The 12047-nt window shown below is 39.7% G+C and overlaps 1 pseudogene; it reads left to right on the top strand.

Moving 5' to 3' along the window:
* The first annotated feature begins 892 nt into the window (after window positions 1-892).
* Window positions 893-1444, top strand: LOC110540205 (RNA polymerase II subunit A C-terminal domain phosphatase SSU72-like; annotated as a pseudogene).
* The last annotated feature ends 10603 nt before the right edge of the window (window positions 1445-12047 follow it).

The raw sequence follows: 12047 nt of genomic DNA, 5'->3' as shown, positions 1-12047 counted from the left end.
TTAAGAAGGAAAATACTAATAACATAGAAGAGTTTTCATTTAGGTTCTAAGAAAAAAATGTAAAACTAGGAACATAAGGTAATGTTTCTAGAAAGGAAAGAAGGAATGAGAGAAAGAAAGGAAGGAAGGAAGGAAGGAAGAAAAAGAAAGATTTCAAGCATGTGATATGGATCAGAGACAGGACAATTATGAACCATGTGCAAGGCTCTGGATTCAAGCCCCAACACACACACACAAAGAAAAAAACAAAACCACTTGCATACAGTCATATAAAACTAATCATAGGAGGCAGGATGATAATAAAAAAAAATCAAACTGCTCTTTCCAAATTATTTTTAGATGCACACATATCCATACAAACATATAAATATCTAAAAATAATTTGGAAAGAGCATTTTGATTGTGCATACATATGTATGGATGTCAGAAAACAGCCTCAGGTGTTGGGTCGTCACCTTTCATCGTTTGAGATAGGGTCTCTTTTTCATTATTCATTTCTGGGTACACTAAGTTGGCTGGCCTATGTGGTTATAATGGATTCTCCTATCTGTGTTGCACCGTGGGAGTTCTGGAATGACAGCAGAGGTTACTGTGCCCATTTTAAATGGCACACTATGAGAAATTTGTTGCGGAATGTTGGTGGTGACCTCACATCAACTGCCTGTCAGCCCTTCTCTGAGCATCAGAAACCATGTGGTTCCCAAAACCTGACCATTTGAACCCACATAGGAGCAACACACAACCTCAATCTGGGCAGCCAGCCAGAGTGATTTTAGCCGGGACTTTAAAATGCCATGTTGTGACCAATTTGCTGCTCACTAGCATCTGAGAAACATCTCTAGTGAAGCTGCGCTTGCTGTTACCATGTCATCTCATCCACTCCACATGGTCTATGGTGTGCTCAAACAACCAAAACCAGAGCATGGAGGCAAGCAGGGTCCTGGGCAAACAAGGATTCAATGTGAAATCCTTTGGAACCAGAGGCTTTGTGAAGACTCCTGGGACCACACCTGACAAGCTGAACATTTATGATTTCCAAACCACATATGACAAAATGTACCTTGACCTGCTGAAAAAGGATAGAGCCTTTTACACCCAGAATGGCATTTTACACATGCTGGATAGAAACCGGAGAAACATGTCTGGCCCTGAATGGTTCCAGAACAGCAAAGATCTCTTCGATGTGATCTTCACATGTGATGAGCATGTCTAACCAGGTGGTAGAATACCCGAATGCCAGGGAACAGGAGGTGTGTCAACTGGTGCATTTGATCAATGTGAATATCCCCAACAACTACAAAAAAGCTACCCTTGGAGTCTAACTCATCTGCGAGCTCTGCCCTATTATCATGAACATCATGTGGATGAGAAGATTTCAAAGATGCTGCAGATGTTTGAGGTAAAGATTGGCAAGACCTTCTCACACAATGTCTGCTTCTACTAAGGACTGCAGGCTGCCCTCTGATGATGCCTGAAAGAGTCCATGGTTAGTGCTGGTTCCTGACATTCATGTACATTTGCATTCATGTACATTTGACATTCTGCATTCATGTAGAGTTTGTGGAAAAAGAAACTGCTGATGAAATAAGTTGTATGACTATGGAGTTTAAAAAGCAATAGAATATCCCTTTTCTTCCATAAGATTACCTGCACTCTGTCCAGAGTTTGGCTATGAGTCTTGGTATCTCCTTCGATACCCTGATGCATAGAGGTTTTCAGAGGTCAACTGTGGAAGGCTCCTGTCCTATTGCTTGTCCTTTCCTACTTCCAATGTCTATCCTGTTTGCCCTTCTGAATAAGGATTAAGTATCTTCCCTAAGGTCCTCCTTGTTGTTTAGCTTCTTCAGATCTGTAGATTTTAGTATGTTTATCCTATATTATATGGCACCTATCAGTGGACTAGGGGCGGGGCATAGGGAGAGCAGAGGGATGAAGGGTGGGAATGGGAGGAGATGAAGGAGGGGCCATAGCTGGGATACAAATTAAATAAATCATAATAAATGATAATAATAAAAAAGGAAAAAAAAACACAAAAAAGTGAATAAACTATAATTAAATAACTAAATAAATAAAATTTTTAAAAGGGCAATAGGATGGATTTTGGCTTTTACTGAGGAGTTAGATATTTATGTATTTCTCTTTAAAATATTTTGTTATTAATTTCTAAAGAGTATTTTTTTATACCTATAATTCCATTCTGCCCTGACTGGGTTGTAAACCTATCTAAACAAACAAACAAACTGTGTATTATGAAGAGAAAAAAAAACTTGGAATTTTAAAATAGATGGTTTTGTCTGTCCAAAAACAGCAGTATCAGCAAAAATTCTGTTTATTTTAAGTCTTAGAAGGAAAAAATGAAGAGTATAGGAGCGATATTTAAGACTAAGATGTCTAATAAATTTCCAAAGTTGTTCTAAAATCTATATTACATTTATTTATTTAGTGTTAGTCGACAAGTATGCATGGAGGTCAGAGGGCAACTTGTGGGAGTCAGTTCTGGGGATCAAACTCAAGGCTTGGAGACTTATTCTGCCAGCACCAAAAGTTTATTTCTTTGTTGGTTGGTTGATTTGTTGATTTTTTTTTCAGAGACAGGTTTTCTCTGTGTACCTTTGGCTGTCCTGGATAGACCAGACTGGCTTCAAACTCACAGAGATCTGCCTGCCTCTGCCTCCTAGCTGCTGGGATTAAAGGTGTATGCCCCATGCCTGGTTGTTTACTTCTTTTTTTTAAAGATCTATTTATTTTACATTTATTTTTATTTTGTGTGTAATAGTGTTCACTTGAATTTATAGATATACACCACCTGTATACCTAGTGCCCATGTCTCCAGAAGAGAGCAGGGCATAAGATCCCTTGAAACTTGAAATAGGAATAGTTGTTAACCTCCATGTGGGTGCTAGAAACAGAACCCAGGCAGGCCCTCTGCAAGAGCAATAAGCGCTCTTTACCACTTAGTCAACTTTTCAGCCCTTCAAGGTTGACTTTTTTAAAAAACAAGTCTATTTATTTATTTATTTATTTATTTATTTATTTATTCACTTTACATCGTGATCTAGCTTCCTCTCTCCTCTTCTCCTGGTCCCAACCCTCCCTCCCTGTTACCTCTGTTCCTTCTCCTATTTCTCAGAAAAGGGATTCCTCCTTCCCACCAAATCATCCCTGCACATCAAGTCACATCAAGACTGAAACCATTCTCTTCCCTATGGCCTGGCGAGACAGGCTCATAAAGAAAAAATGATAAAAAAGCAGGCAACAGAATTTATGTCAGAGACAGGCCTCACACCCCTTACTAGAGAACCCACACAAAGCCCTAGCTTCTCATTGGCAAAATCTGTGTAGGCAGCCTAGGTGGTTTTTAAGAAATAATTTTCTAAGGTTTATGTGCCCTCAGGAAGAAGGGAGTTGCATATAGAAAACTTATTTGGACTCAGGGTGTCATGGAGTCTGTCTGTAAGGCATGTCACAACATTGGTGGAAACAGTGCCAGCATAGACATCCCAAAAGCTCAAGAAGGGATGAGTAACTATTTGTGTGAAAAACCCAAGATCAACAAAAGACAACACACAAATACCTAGAGGAAATCAAGAATCCAATCTGAGAAGGCTAAGCTTTATTACTGTTATGTTTAGATCACCCCCCCCCAAAAAAAAAAACCTTAGGTCACCAATTTTTGGCACTACTAAGAGCCTGTGAAACTTTAAGAGATAAAATCTAATAGAAAAATTTAGGTAAATGCACATACATATCAGTTGGTAAAGTGCTTGCCTTGCAGATATAAGTACCTGAGTTTAATCCTACATAAAACATTGTATCATTGTATTTTTTTTAAAGAAGCCAGGCATAGTGATATAAGCCTTTAATCCCAGCACTTGGGAAACAGAGAAAGGTAGATCTCTGTGAATTCAAGGCTATCCTGGTATGCATGATGAGTTCCAAGACAGCCAAGACTACACAGAGAAACCCTGTCTTGAAAAAGAAAAGGAAAACAGAATAAATGAAAAGATAGACAGACAGACAGACAGATAGATATATACATACATGCATACATACATACCGTACATACATACATAGACAGAGTAAATGAATAAGTAGGTAAACTGAAGGAAGAAAGAAAGAAGACAGAGAAAGTTAAATAAAAATGGAAGGGAGAGAGACAGAGACAGAGACAGAGACAGAGACAGAACAAAGAAAAGCTGTGTGTTGGTGTGTGCTTAGAGTCTCCAATACTGGAAGATGAAGACAGGTGAATTCTCAGGTCTTGTTGAATAGCCAACCTAGCCTACTTGGTAAGTTCCAGGTCAATGAAAGACAGTGTCTCAATAAACAAGGTGAATAGCACCTAAAGAATGACAATTTGCCACAGATGAACACACACACACACATATGAAAGGTTTATGTGTATATGAAAGATTTATATAACATAGACACATATATGTATAAGGTTGTGACAAAAGAAGTGAATTTAAATGATACTAAATGTGATTTACAAAGGTAACTTTGAGGTCAGTGTGAGAGATGAACTAAAGAAAATGTGATGCTTATGACCTCAGAATTAGGAATCAGGCAATTGTAAATGCAAACTTTGGGTCTACAATAACTAGCTCTGCCAGTTAGAATAGTTTTCTCCTCACCTGTAAATTGAATGTTGAGGTAGAGCTTTTTCCTCCAGTTGGACTTGATTATCATCATCATCTGGAAGCAGAATAGCTGTAACCACAGGCTATAGGACCTATTGACATTCCATCACAGAGGAAGAGGAGGCTGGCAAGTCTCACAGTCCTTCACCAGATGCCCATATAACTCATACTGAGAAGACATAAGGCACAGACAATGGACTGAAGTCAAGGCTTCCTGATGTTGTAGCTGTCTGTAAGCGTCTCTGTGTGTGAGGAGCAGAAATCCTGGTGCTTTCACAGGCTTTAAGTCATCCAGGCTCCTCTTTGAATACCCACAATAAAATTGTTACTCCATCCAGCTAAACCTTGGCATAATCCATTAAAAAATATTTTGGTATCCTCTTTACTGGCGGTGAATGGAATTTCTTGACATCTTCCCACCAAAAGTTAAACAGCAAGGATGTTCACAGGGTTGTTTTGAAATAATGTATGTGAAGCATTTGGTTCACCTAATGCCTGACATGCAGTAAGGACACAGTGAACTTTTCTGAGAAGCCACAAGCAGCATTATCAACCAAAAGGTACTGATACAGTATAAGGAAACTTGGGTATTGTATGGGCCTCTCAGGAGCTTTAAGAATAAAAAGACAAATAACTATGTTAGCAGGTTTTTGGAGACAGAGACTGAATGTATATGAGGAAATGTGAGTGGTTAGGGGAGGATAGGAGCAGTGAAACAGGACGGAGAAAGAATATTAGAGGCCATGCAACTTTTTCTGTCAGTGCTCTGTGTCCAGTTGTATGAAACTGACTAAGTCCTATGCCAAGAAAATCTTGACAGGCACAGGTCTGACAAAACATTTTTGTGCATCCTCTTATAGATATACCAAAAACTGTTTTTCGAAATAGTATGAGCTTCATGTTGTATTCTATTAGTCTCCAATAATGTGTAAACCCAAGATAACTTTTAACCAGAGGTAAAAAATTTTGTTTTTTAATGATTACCATCAGTCATTCCATGATCCTGAATGATTTGTACAAGTCCAATGGGCAATTAATTTTCCACAGCACTGAAGAAACAATTCAGAAAGCTTAATGGAAAACTTGTTTAGTTCATCTACTCCCCCTTTCCACATGGCCACTTCTTCAACCAAACCTAATACATGTGAGTAACAGCTCAGAACAGATGCTGCTATTTTCTCAGTCCAAGCAAAGAGTCTTGCAAAAGAAGTTAAGAATAGATTTCAGATCTCTCTGAGGACTCTTTTTATCATGTTGTTGATTTCAGAGAGAGAGAGAGAATCATTTATCAAAGATTTTCCAGGTGCTCCATTTTCCTCCATGACAAGGTAAAGTATGCAGGCAAATGACCTACTAAGGAAGATTTTCATAAGTGGGCACCAGTGATAGATGATTTGCCTAAGATAGTTTTGTTTGGTCCACCTTTACCACTAAGAAAACCAGAGAAAGAGAGAGAGAAGGAAGCAGTGATCAACGAATGGATGACAAGGAGGAACAGAGAAGGAAACCCTTCGCGTAGCTCCTGCACATCAAAAGTACTGTTTATCCAAGTCAACCTCAGCCACAGGCATTTTCACCAGCAAGCCCTAAAAACAAGTTAATTGGGGAAATGGTTTCTGGTGCTACTGCTTGCATCTCCTGACCACCATTCTCATCTCCTTTCTCTGGCATTGGATCCTATTTGCCCTCATGTGATGCTTCTCAGTTTGCTATCAGATTGCATGTGGCACTATTCTATATATGGTCTGGGCCTTTTCTCCTTACTCTATCTTACCCCTTAGAATCTGAGTGACTGTACATGTTCATTTTAGCAATGTCCAGAAAAAGACAATCCATGTTGGCATATTCAAGAAAGAAGGAGCCTCCTAAGGGTCCCTTTCAAGTGATGGTATCTGAACTTTACAAGAAAGATACCTTGCAAGATCTGTAACCACTTTAACAGACACAGACCTTGACTATTTTGCTCACCTCAATATGTCTGGCTTTAATGCTAATCCAGGTTGTAAGGTTGTGTTTCTATAGATGGACAACTACTTAGGGATTGTTAAAGACAGTAAAAATGTTGATCTTCTTGTGGAGCTTCAGGTCCTATCCTTCCTCACAGTTTTTCAAAAGACTCCCTATGTACTTACTTCACCCAATGTTTTGGTTGTGATTCTCAGAATCTGTTTTGATCAGCTGCTGGATGGAGCCTCTTATAGGATGGTGATGCTAAGCTCCTGTCAGTGACATAGCAGAATATCATTAATAGTGTCAGAGTTGGCTATCTCCCAAGGGGTGGGTCTCAGGTTGGGCCAGGCATTGGTTGGACATTCCCTTAATCTCTGCTCTATCTTTATCCCTGCATATCTTGTAGGAAGGGTAAATTTTGTGCAGAAATTATTGTGGGGAGGTTGGTGATAACCTCCCTCCACTAGGGGTGCTGTCTAGTTAGAGGGAATCCTCTCCAGTCTCTATGACCCCTACTACTAGGAGCCTCAACTAGAGTAACCACCATCTCCTCCCAGACACTAATCCTTTCTTAGGTCTTCATCTTGTGTTGTCTGCCTAAACGGATGTAGCAGATGGACAGCTAAGGGTTCTTGTGGGTTACCTAGTACAGGCTGTCTCTGACATGGACTCTGTCAGAGACATGTGATTATAGTGACTGTCTCTGAAATGGACTCTGTCACCTGCTTTCTGATCATTCCCCATTGGTGGGGATGCTTTGCCAGCTCAGAGAAAGAATACAAGTTTAGTCTTGATGAGCTGGGTTTTGGGGTGGGGCTCCCCTTATCTGAGGAATTGGGGATGGGAGAAGGGGAAAGAAGGAGAGAAGGTGGGACTGGGAGGAAAGAAGTGAGGGTGCTAAGACTGGGATCTAAAGTGAATAAATAATTTTTTAATGTACAAGGAACATTTTTAATAATATTTTTTAAAAGATAGGAACAATGCTTATCTGGCTCATCATTATTCTTGACCACCTACAGCCCCATCTCCCAACACTTGTGTCTAGCACACTGAGTTCCACAATTGTTCTCCAGACTTAAAATTGATTATGCAACTGCTGATTTTCTTGTGCGGAATCCAAAAAGAGCTAGAAACACTTTTTCATTTAAAAAGCAGCCATGGAAATACTCATTTTAATATGTTTTGAGAACTGTGTAATCATTTAATAATTAATGCTCATAATATTTGTAGGGTGAGTATCCTTATGAAAGTTATATGGATAAAAAAACTGTGCAGTAGGATCACAAGTTCACTGACTAAACCTGGATGTAGTGGGACACTCCTATAATCTAAGCCCTTAAAAAGTGAAAGCAGGAGGATCAGAAGTTCATGGCCAGGCTCAGCTATATTCAGTGTTTGAGGTCAGCCTGAGCTACACAAGAACGTGTCTCAAAAATAAAAATAAAAGTTCAAACAGAAACTAGAGAGACTCACAAGCATGAGAACTATGTTTCAAATTAACTTTTAAAAGAGTAATGGATATATTCAGGGGATATGTACAGGGGAGATAGCAAAAAGTATGCCTCCCGATTGTGGTGATTACAATAATCAGATTACAAATATGCATTTGTGATAAAATGGAATATAAGCACTCACACACTGTTGAACATAGGCATAGGAATGAATAAAAATAAACTAGAGTGAAATAATCCTGTGATCCGGAGTCTATTTAATAGCATGTCAGTATTTCCGGTGTTGATATTGGACTACGAATCTGTAAGATGTTACCACTGAGGGAAGCTGAACAAAAATATACAGAACTTTGTACTCTTTCAATATTATTACTATTTTGTAGCTGTGTGTATGTGTGTGTGTGGCTATGTACATATGTGTGTAGGTGCCCACAGAGTCCTAGAAGACAGAGGCCTCTCATCCCCTGGAGTCAGAGTTGCAAGTAGGTGTGAGTCATCCAAAATGAGTGATGGGAACTGAACTCAGGTCCTCTGGCAGAGCAGAGAGCACTCTTAACCACTGAGCCACTTCTAAAGCCTGACTCTATTCACTTTGGAAGATTTCATGAATTTACTAGCTATTTAAAATTTTTTCTTTATTATTACTATTTATTATAATTTATTCACTTTGTATCCCAAGTGTAGACCCCTCCCTCATTTCTCCTAGTTCCACCCATCTTCTCTCCTCCCCCCATATCCCTCCCCTAGTCCACTAATAAGGGAGGTCCTTCTCCCTTACTATCTGACCCTAGCCCATCAGATCTCATCAGAACTGTCTGGATCCTCTTACTCTGTGACCCAGTTAGGCCATCTTGCCAGGAAGAGGTGATCAAAGAGACAGCCACTGAATCCATTTCAGAGATATCCCCTGCTCCCCTTACTAGAGAACCCACATGGAGACTGAGCTGCCCATGGGCTACATCTGAGCACAGTTCAATGTACTCTCCATGCATGGTCCTTAGTTGATTCATCAGTTTCTGCAGGGCTGCCTTAGCCCAGAATTTTTAGCTCTGTTCCTCTCCTTGTGGAGCTCCTGTTCCCTCCAGGTCTTTCTGTCTCCCTCATCTTCTATAAGATCCCCTGCAGTCAGCCCGAAGTTTGGCTGTGAGTCTCAGCATCTGCTTCGATACTCTGATGGGTAGAGTCTTTCAGAACACTCCTGTGGGAGGCTCCTGTCCTTTCCCTGTCTTCTCCTTCTACTGATGTCTACACTGTTTGCCCTTCTGAATGAGGATTAAGCATCTTTCCTAGGGTCCTCCTTGTTGTTTAGCTTCTTTAATATGTTTATCCTCTATTATATGGCTAACTCCATTTATAAGTGAGTATACACCATGTGTTTCTTTCTGATTCTGAGTTACTTCACTCAGGATGATCTTTTCTAGTTCCAACCATTTGCCTCCAAACTTGATGATTTCCTTGTTTTTAATTGCTGAGTAGTATTCTATTATGCAAATGTATCACAATTTCTGTATGCATTCTTCAATTGAGGAGCATCCAGGTTGTTTTCAGATTCTGGCTGTTACAAATAAAGCCACTATGAACGTAGTTGAGCAAATGTCCTTGTTTTATGGTTGAGCATATTTCGGATATATGCCTAGGAGTGGTATAGCTGGATCTTGAGGAAGCGCTATTCCTAATTTTCTGAGAAAGCGCCAGATTTATTTCCAAAGTGGTTAGACAAGTTTACATTCCCACCAGCAATGGAGAAGGATTTCCCTTTCTCCACAACCTGTCCAGCATATGTTGTCCTTTGAGTTTTTTATCTTAGCCATTCAGATGTGTGTAAGATGGAATCTCAGAGTCATTTTGATTTGCATTTCCCATAGGACTAAGAAGGAGTAGATACTTGCATTTTTAAAATAAAAAGTTCACAGTAAAATAATCTGATTCTTGTGTGCATTATCTTAAAGTTCAAAGTATATCCTAACAACATGGAGGATTAGAAAACTGCAGACCCCCCACATACATTCAAACATTAAATAAACAACTAGACACAGCTGAAATTGCTTTATACATGCTCCGGAAATGCAAAGGCAGGTCATAAATAGTATTAATGCATAGAACTTAAAGTTTCAAGTTTCCTCCAACACCAGTGCTGTGCTTCTGTTTATATTATTAGCATTTACAACCTGTAAATCTTTTGTGTAGATTACATTAGCAAATAGAAACACTTCACAAACAAAATAAACAATGGCTTCTCATTCTCTTTTTTTTATCAATCTATTTTTTATTTTTTTTATTTTATTATTATATTTTTTATCAGTTACATTTTATTAACTCTGTCCCAGCCGTGTCCCAATCCCTCATTCCCTCCCAGTCCCTCCCTCCCTCCCTCAACTCCACCGTGCCCCTTTTCAAGTCCACTGATAGGGGGGACCTCCTCCCCATTCATCTGATCCTGTTTTATCAGGTATCTTCAGGACTGGCTGCAAAGCTCTCCTCTGTGGCCTAACAGGACTGCTCCTCCCTTCGGGGGTGGGGAGACCAAAGAGTCAGTCATTGAGTTCCTGTTAGAAATAGTCCTTGTTCCCCTCACTTTGGGAAACCAATTGGTTACTGAGCTACCACAGGCTACATCTGAGTGGAGGTGGAAAGGCATGCAAGGTTCTGTCATCTATGTCACTTTCTGCACTCAAACATACCCACCTGATTTCTTCTTCCTCTCTTCTTACTCTTCTTCCTCCTCCACCACCTCTTCCTTCTCATCCCCCTCCTCCTTTTCCTCTTCCTCCTCCTCATCTTCCTTCTTCTCCTTCCCTTCGCTCTCTCTTTCTCTGTCTGTCTGTATCTCATTTCTTCCCCTTTCTCCTATCCTTATTATTCTGCCAGTACTCAATTCCTTGAACATGTCAGGCATGATTTTTCTTCCAGCTCTCTGAACTGGCTCTTGCCTTTGTCTAGAACACTGTTCTCCTAGAAATCTAAACTCTTTTAAATTTGTTAAAAGATTTTTTTGTTGCCTTCCCAACAAGACCACTTTTTTAAAGTGAGAACTTCCCCACCTGCAAGACCATACATATTTCCTAATCTCATCCCTAAATACTTTAGCTCTAGTATGTATCATCCAATAAACTATTTGTGTTCTCTCACTAACAATGTAAACTACATTTAGGCAAAAATTTTCATTTGTTTTAAACATTGTATAGCTCTCAAAAACAAAATAGTACCTATCAAAAATAAAATACTTGCTAGCATATATGGGATGAATGGATAAAAAAGGAAAAGGGGAAAGTCATAGAAAGTTAAAATAAATCTTCAAACGTTATTCTATTTTGAAGAAAATATAGCCAAATTATCACAACCTCCAGTTGCTGTTGTTTTCTTGCTCCCATTATTGTTACTACCTTTGATGGAATAGAAAGAGAAGAATGAATTTTTAAGAACACTTAATGATATTTTCAAACTGTTTTTATACACAAAACACTAGATTAAAGCATGGACTACATTTCTTTCTTTAATTTATTTTTTATTAATTATAGTTTACTCACATTGTATCCCAGCTGTAGCCCCTTCTCTCATCCTCTCCCAACCACACCCTCCCTCCCTCACCTCTTACCATGCCTCTGGCAAAGTCCAGTGATAGGGAAGGTCATCTTCCTATTCCCTCTGATCCTAGCCTATCAGGTCTCATAAGGACTGGCTGCATTGTCTTCCTCTGTGGCCTGGTAAGACTTCTCCCTCCTCAGGGGGAGGTGATTAAAGAGCCAGTGACTGAGTTCATGCCAGAGAGAATCCCTGTTCCTATGACTAGGGAACCCACTTGGACACATGGGCTACATCTGTGCAGGGGTTCTAGGCTATCTCCATGCATAGTCCTTGGATGGAGTATCAGTCTCAGAAAAGACATCTGTGCCCAGATTTTTTGGTTCTGATCATCTCCTTTTGGATCTCCTGTCTCCTCCAGGTGTTTCTAACTTCCCCTTCTTTAATAAGATTCCCTGTGCTCTGCCCAAAGTTTGGCTATGAC

Source organism: Meriones unguiculatus, chromosome X, assembly GCF_030254825.1.
Source record: "Meriones unguiculatus strain TT.TT164.6M chromosome X, Bangor_MerUng_6.1, whole genome shotgun sequence".
Classification (NCBI taxonomy): domain Eukaryota; kingdom Metazoa; phylum Chordata; class Mammalia; order Rodentia; family Muridae; genus Meriones; species Meriones unguiculatus.
The sequence above is the reverse complement of the archived record's forward strand: the minus strand, read 5'-3'. Positions and strand labels throughout refer to the sequence as shown.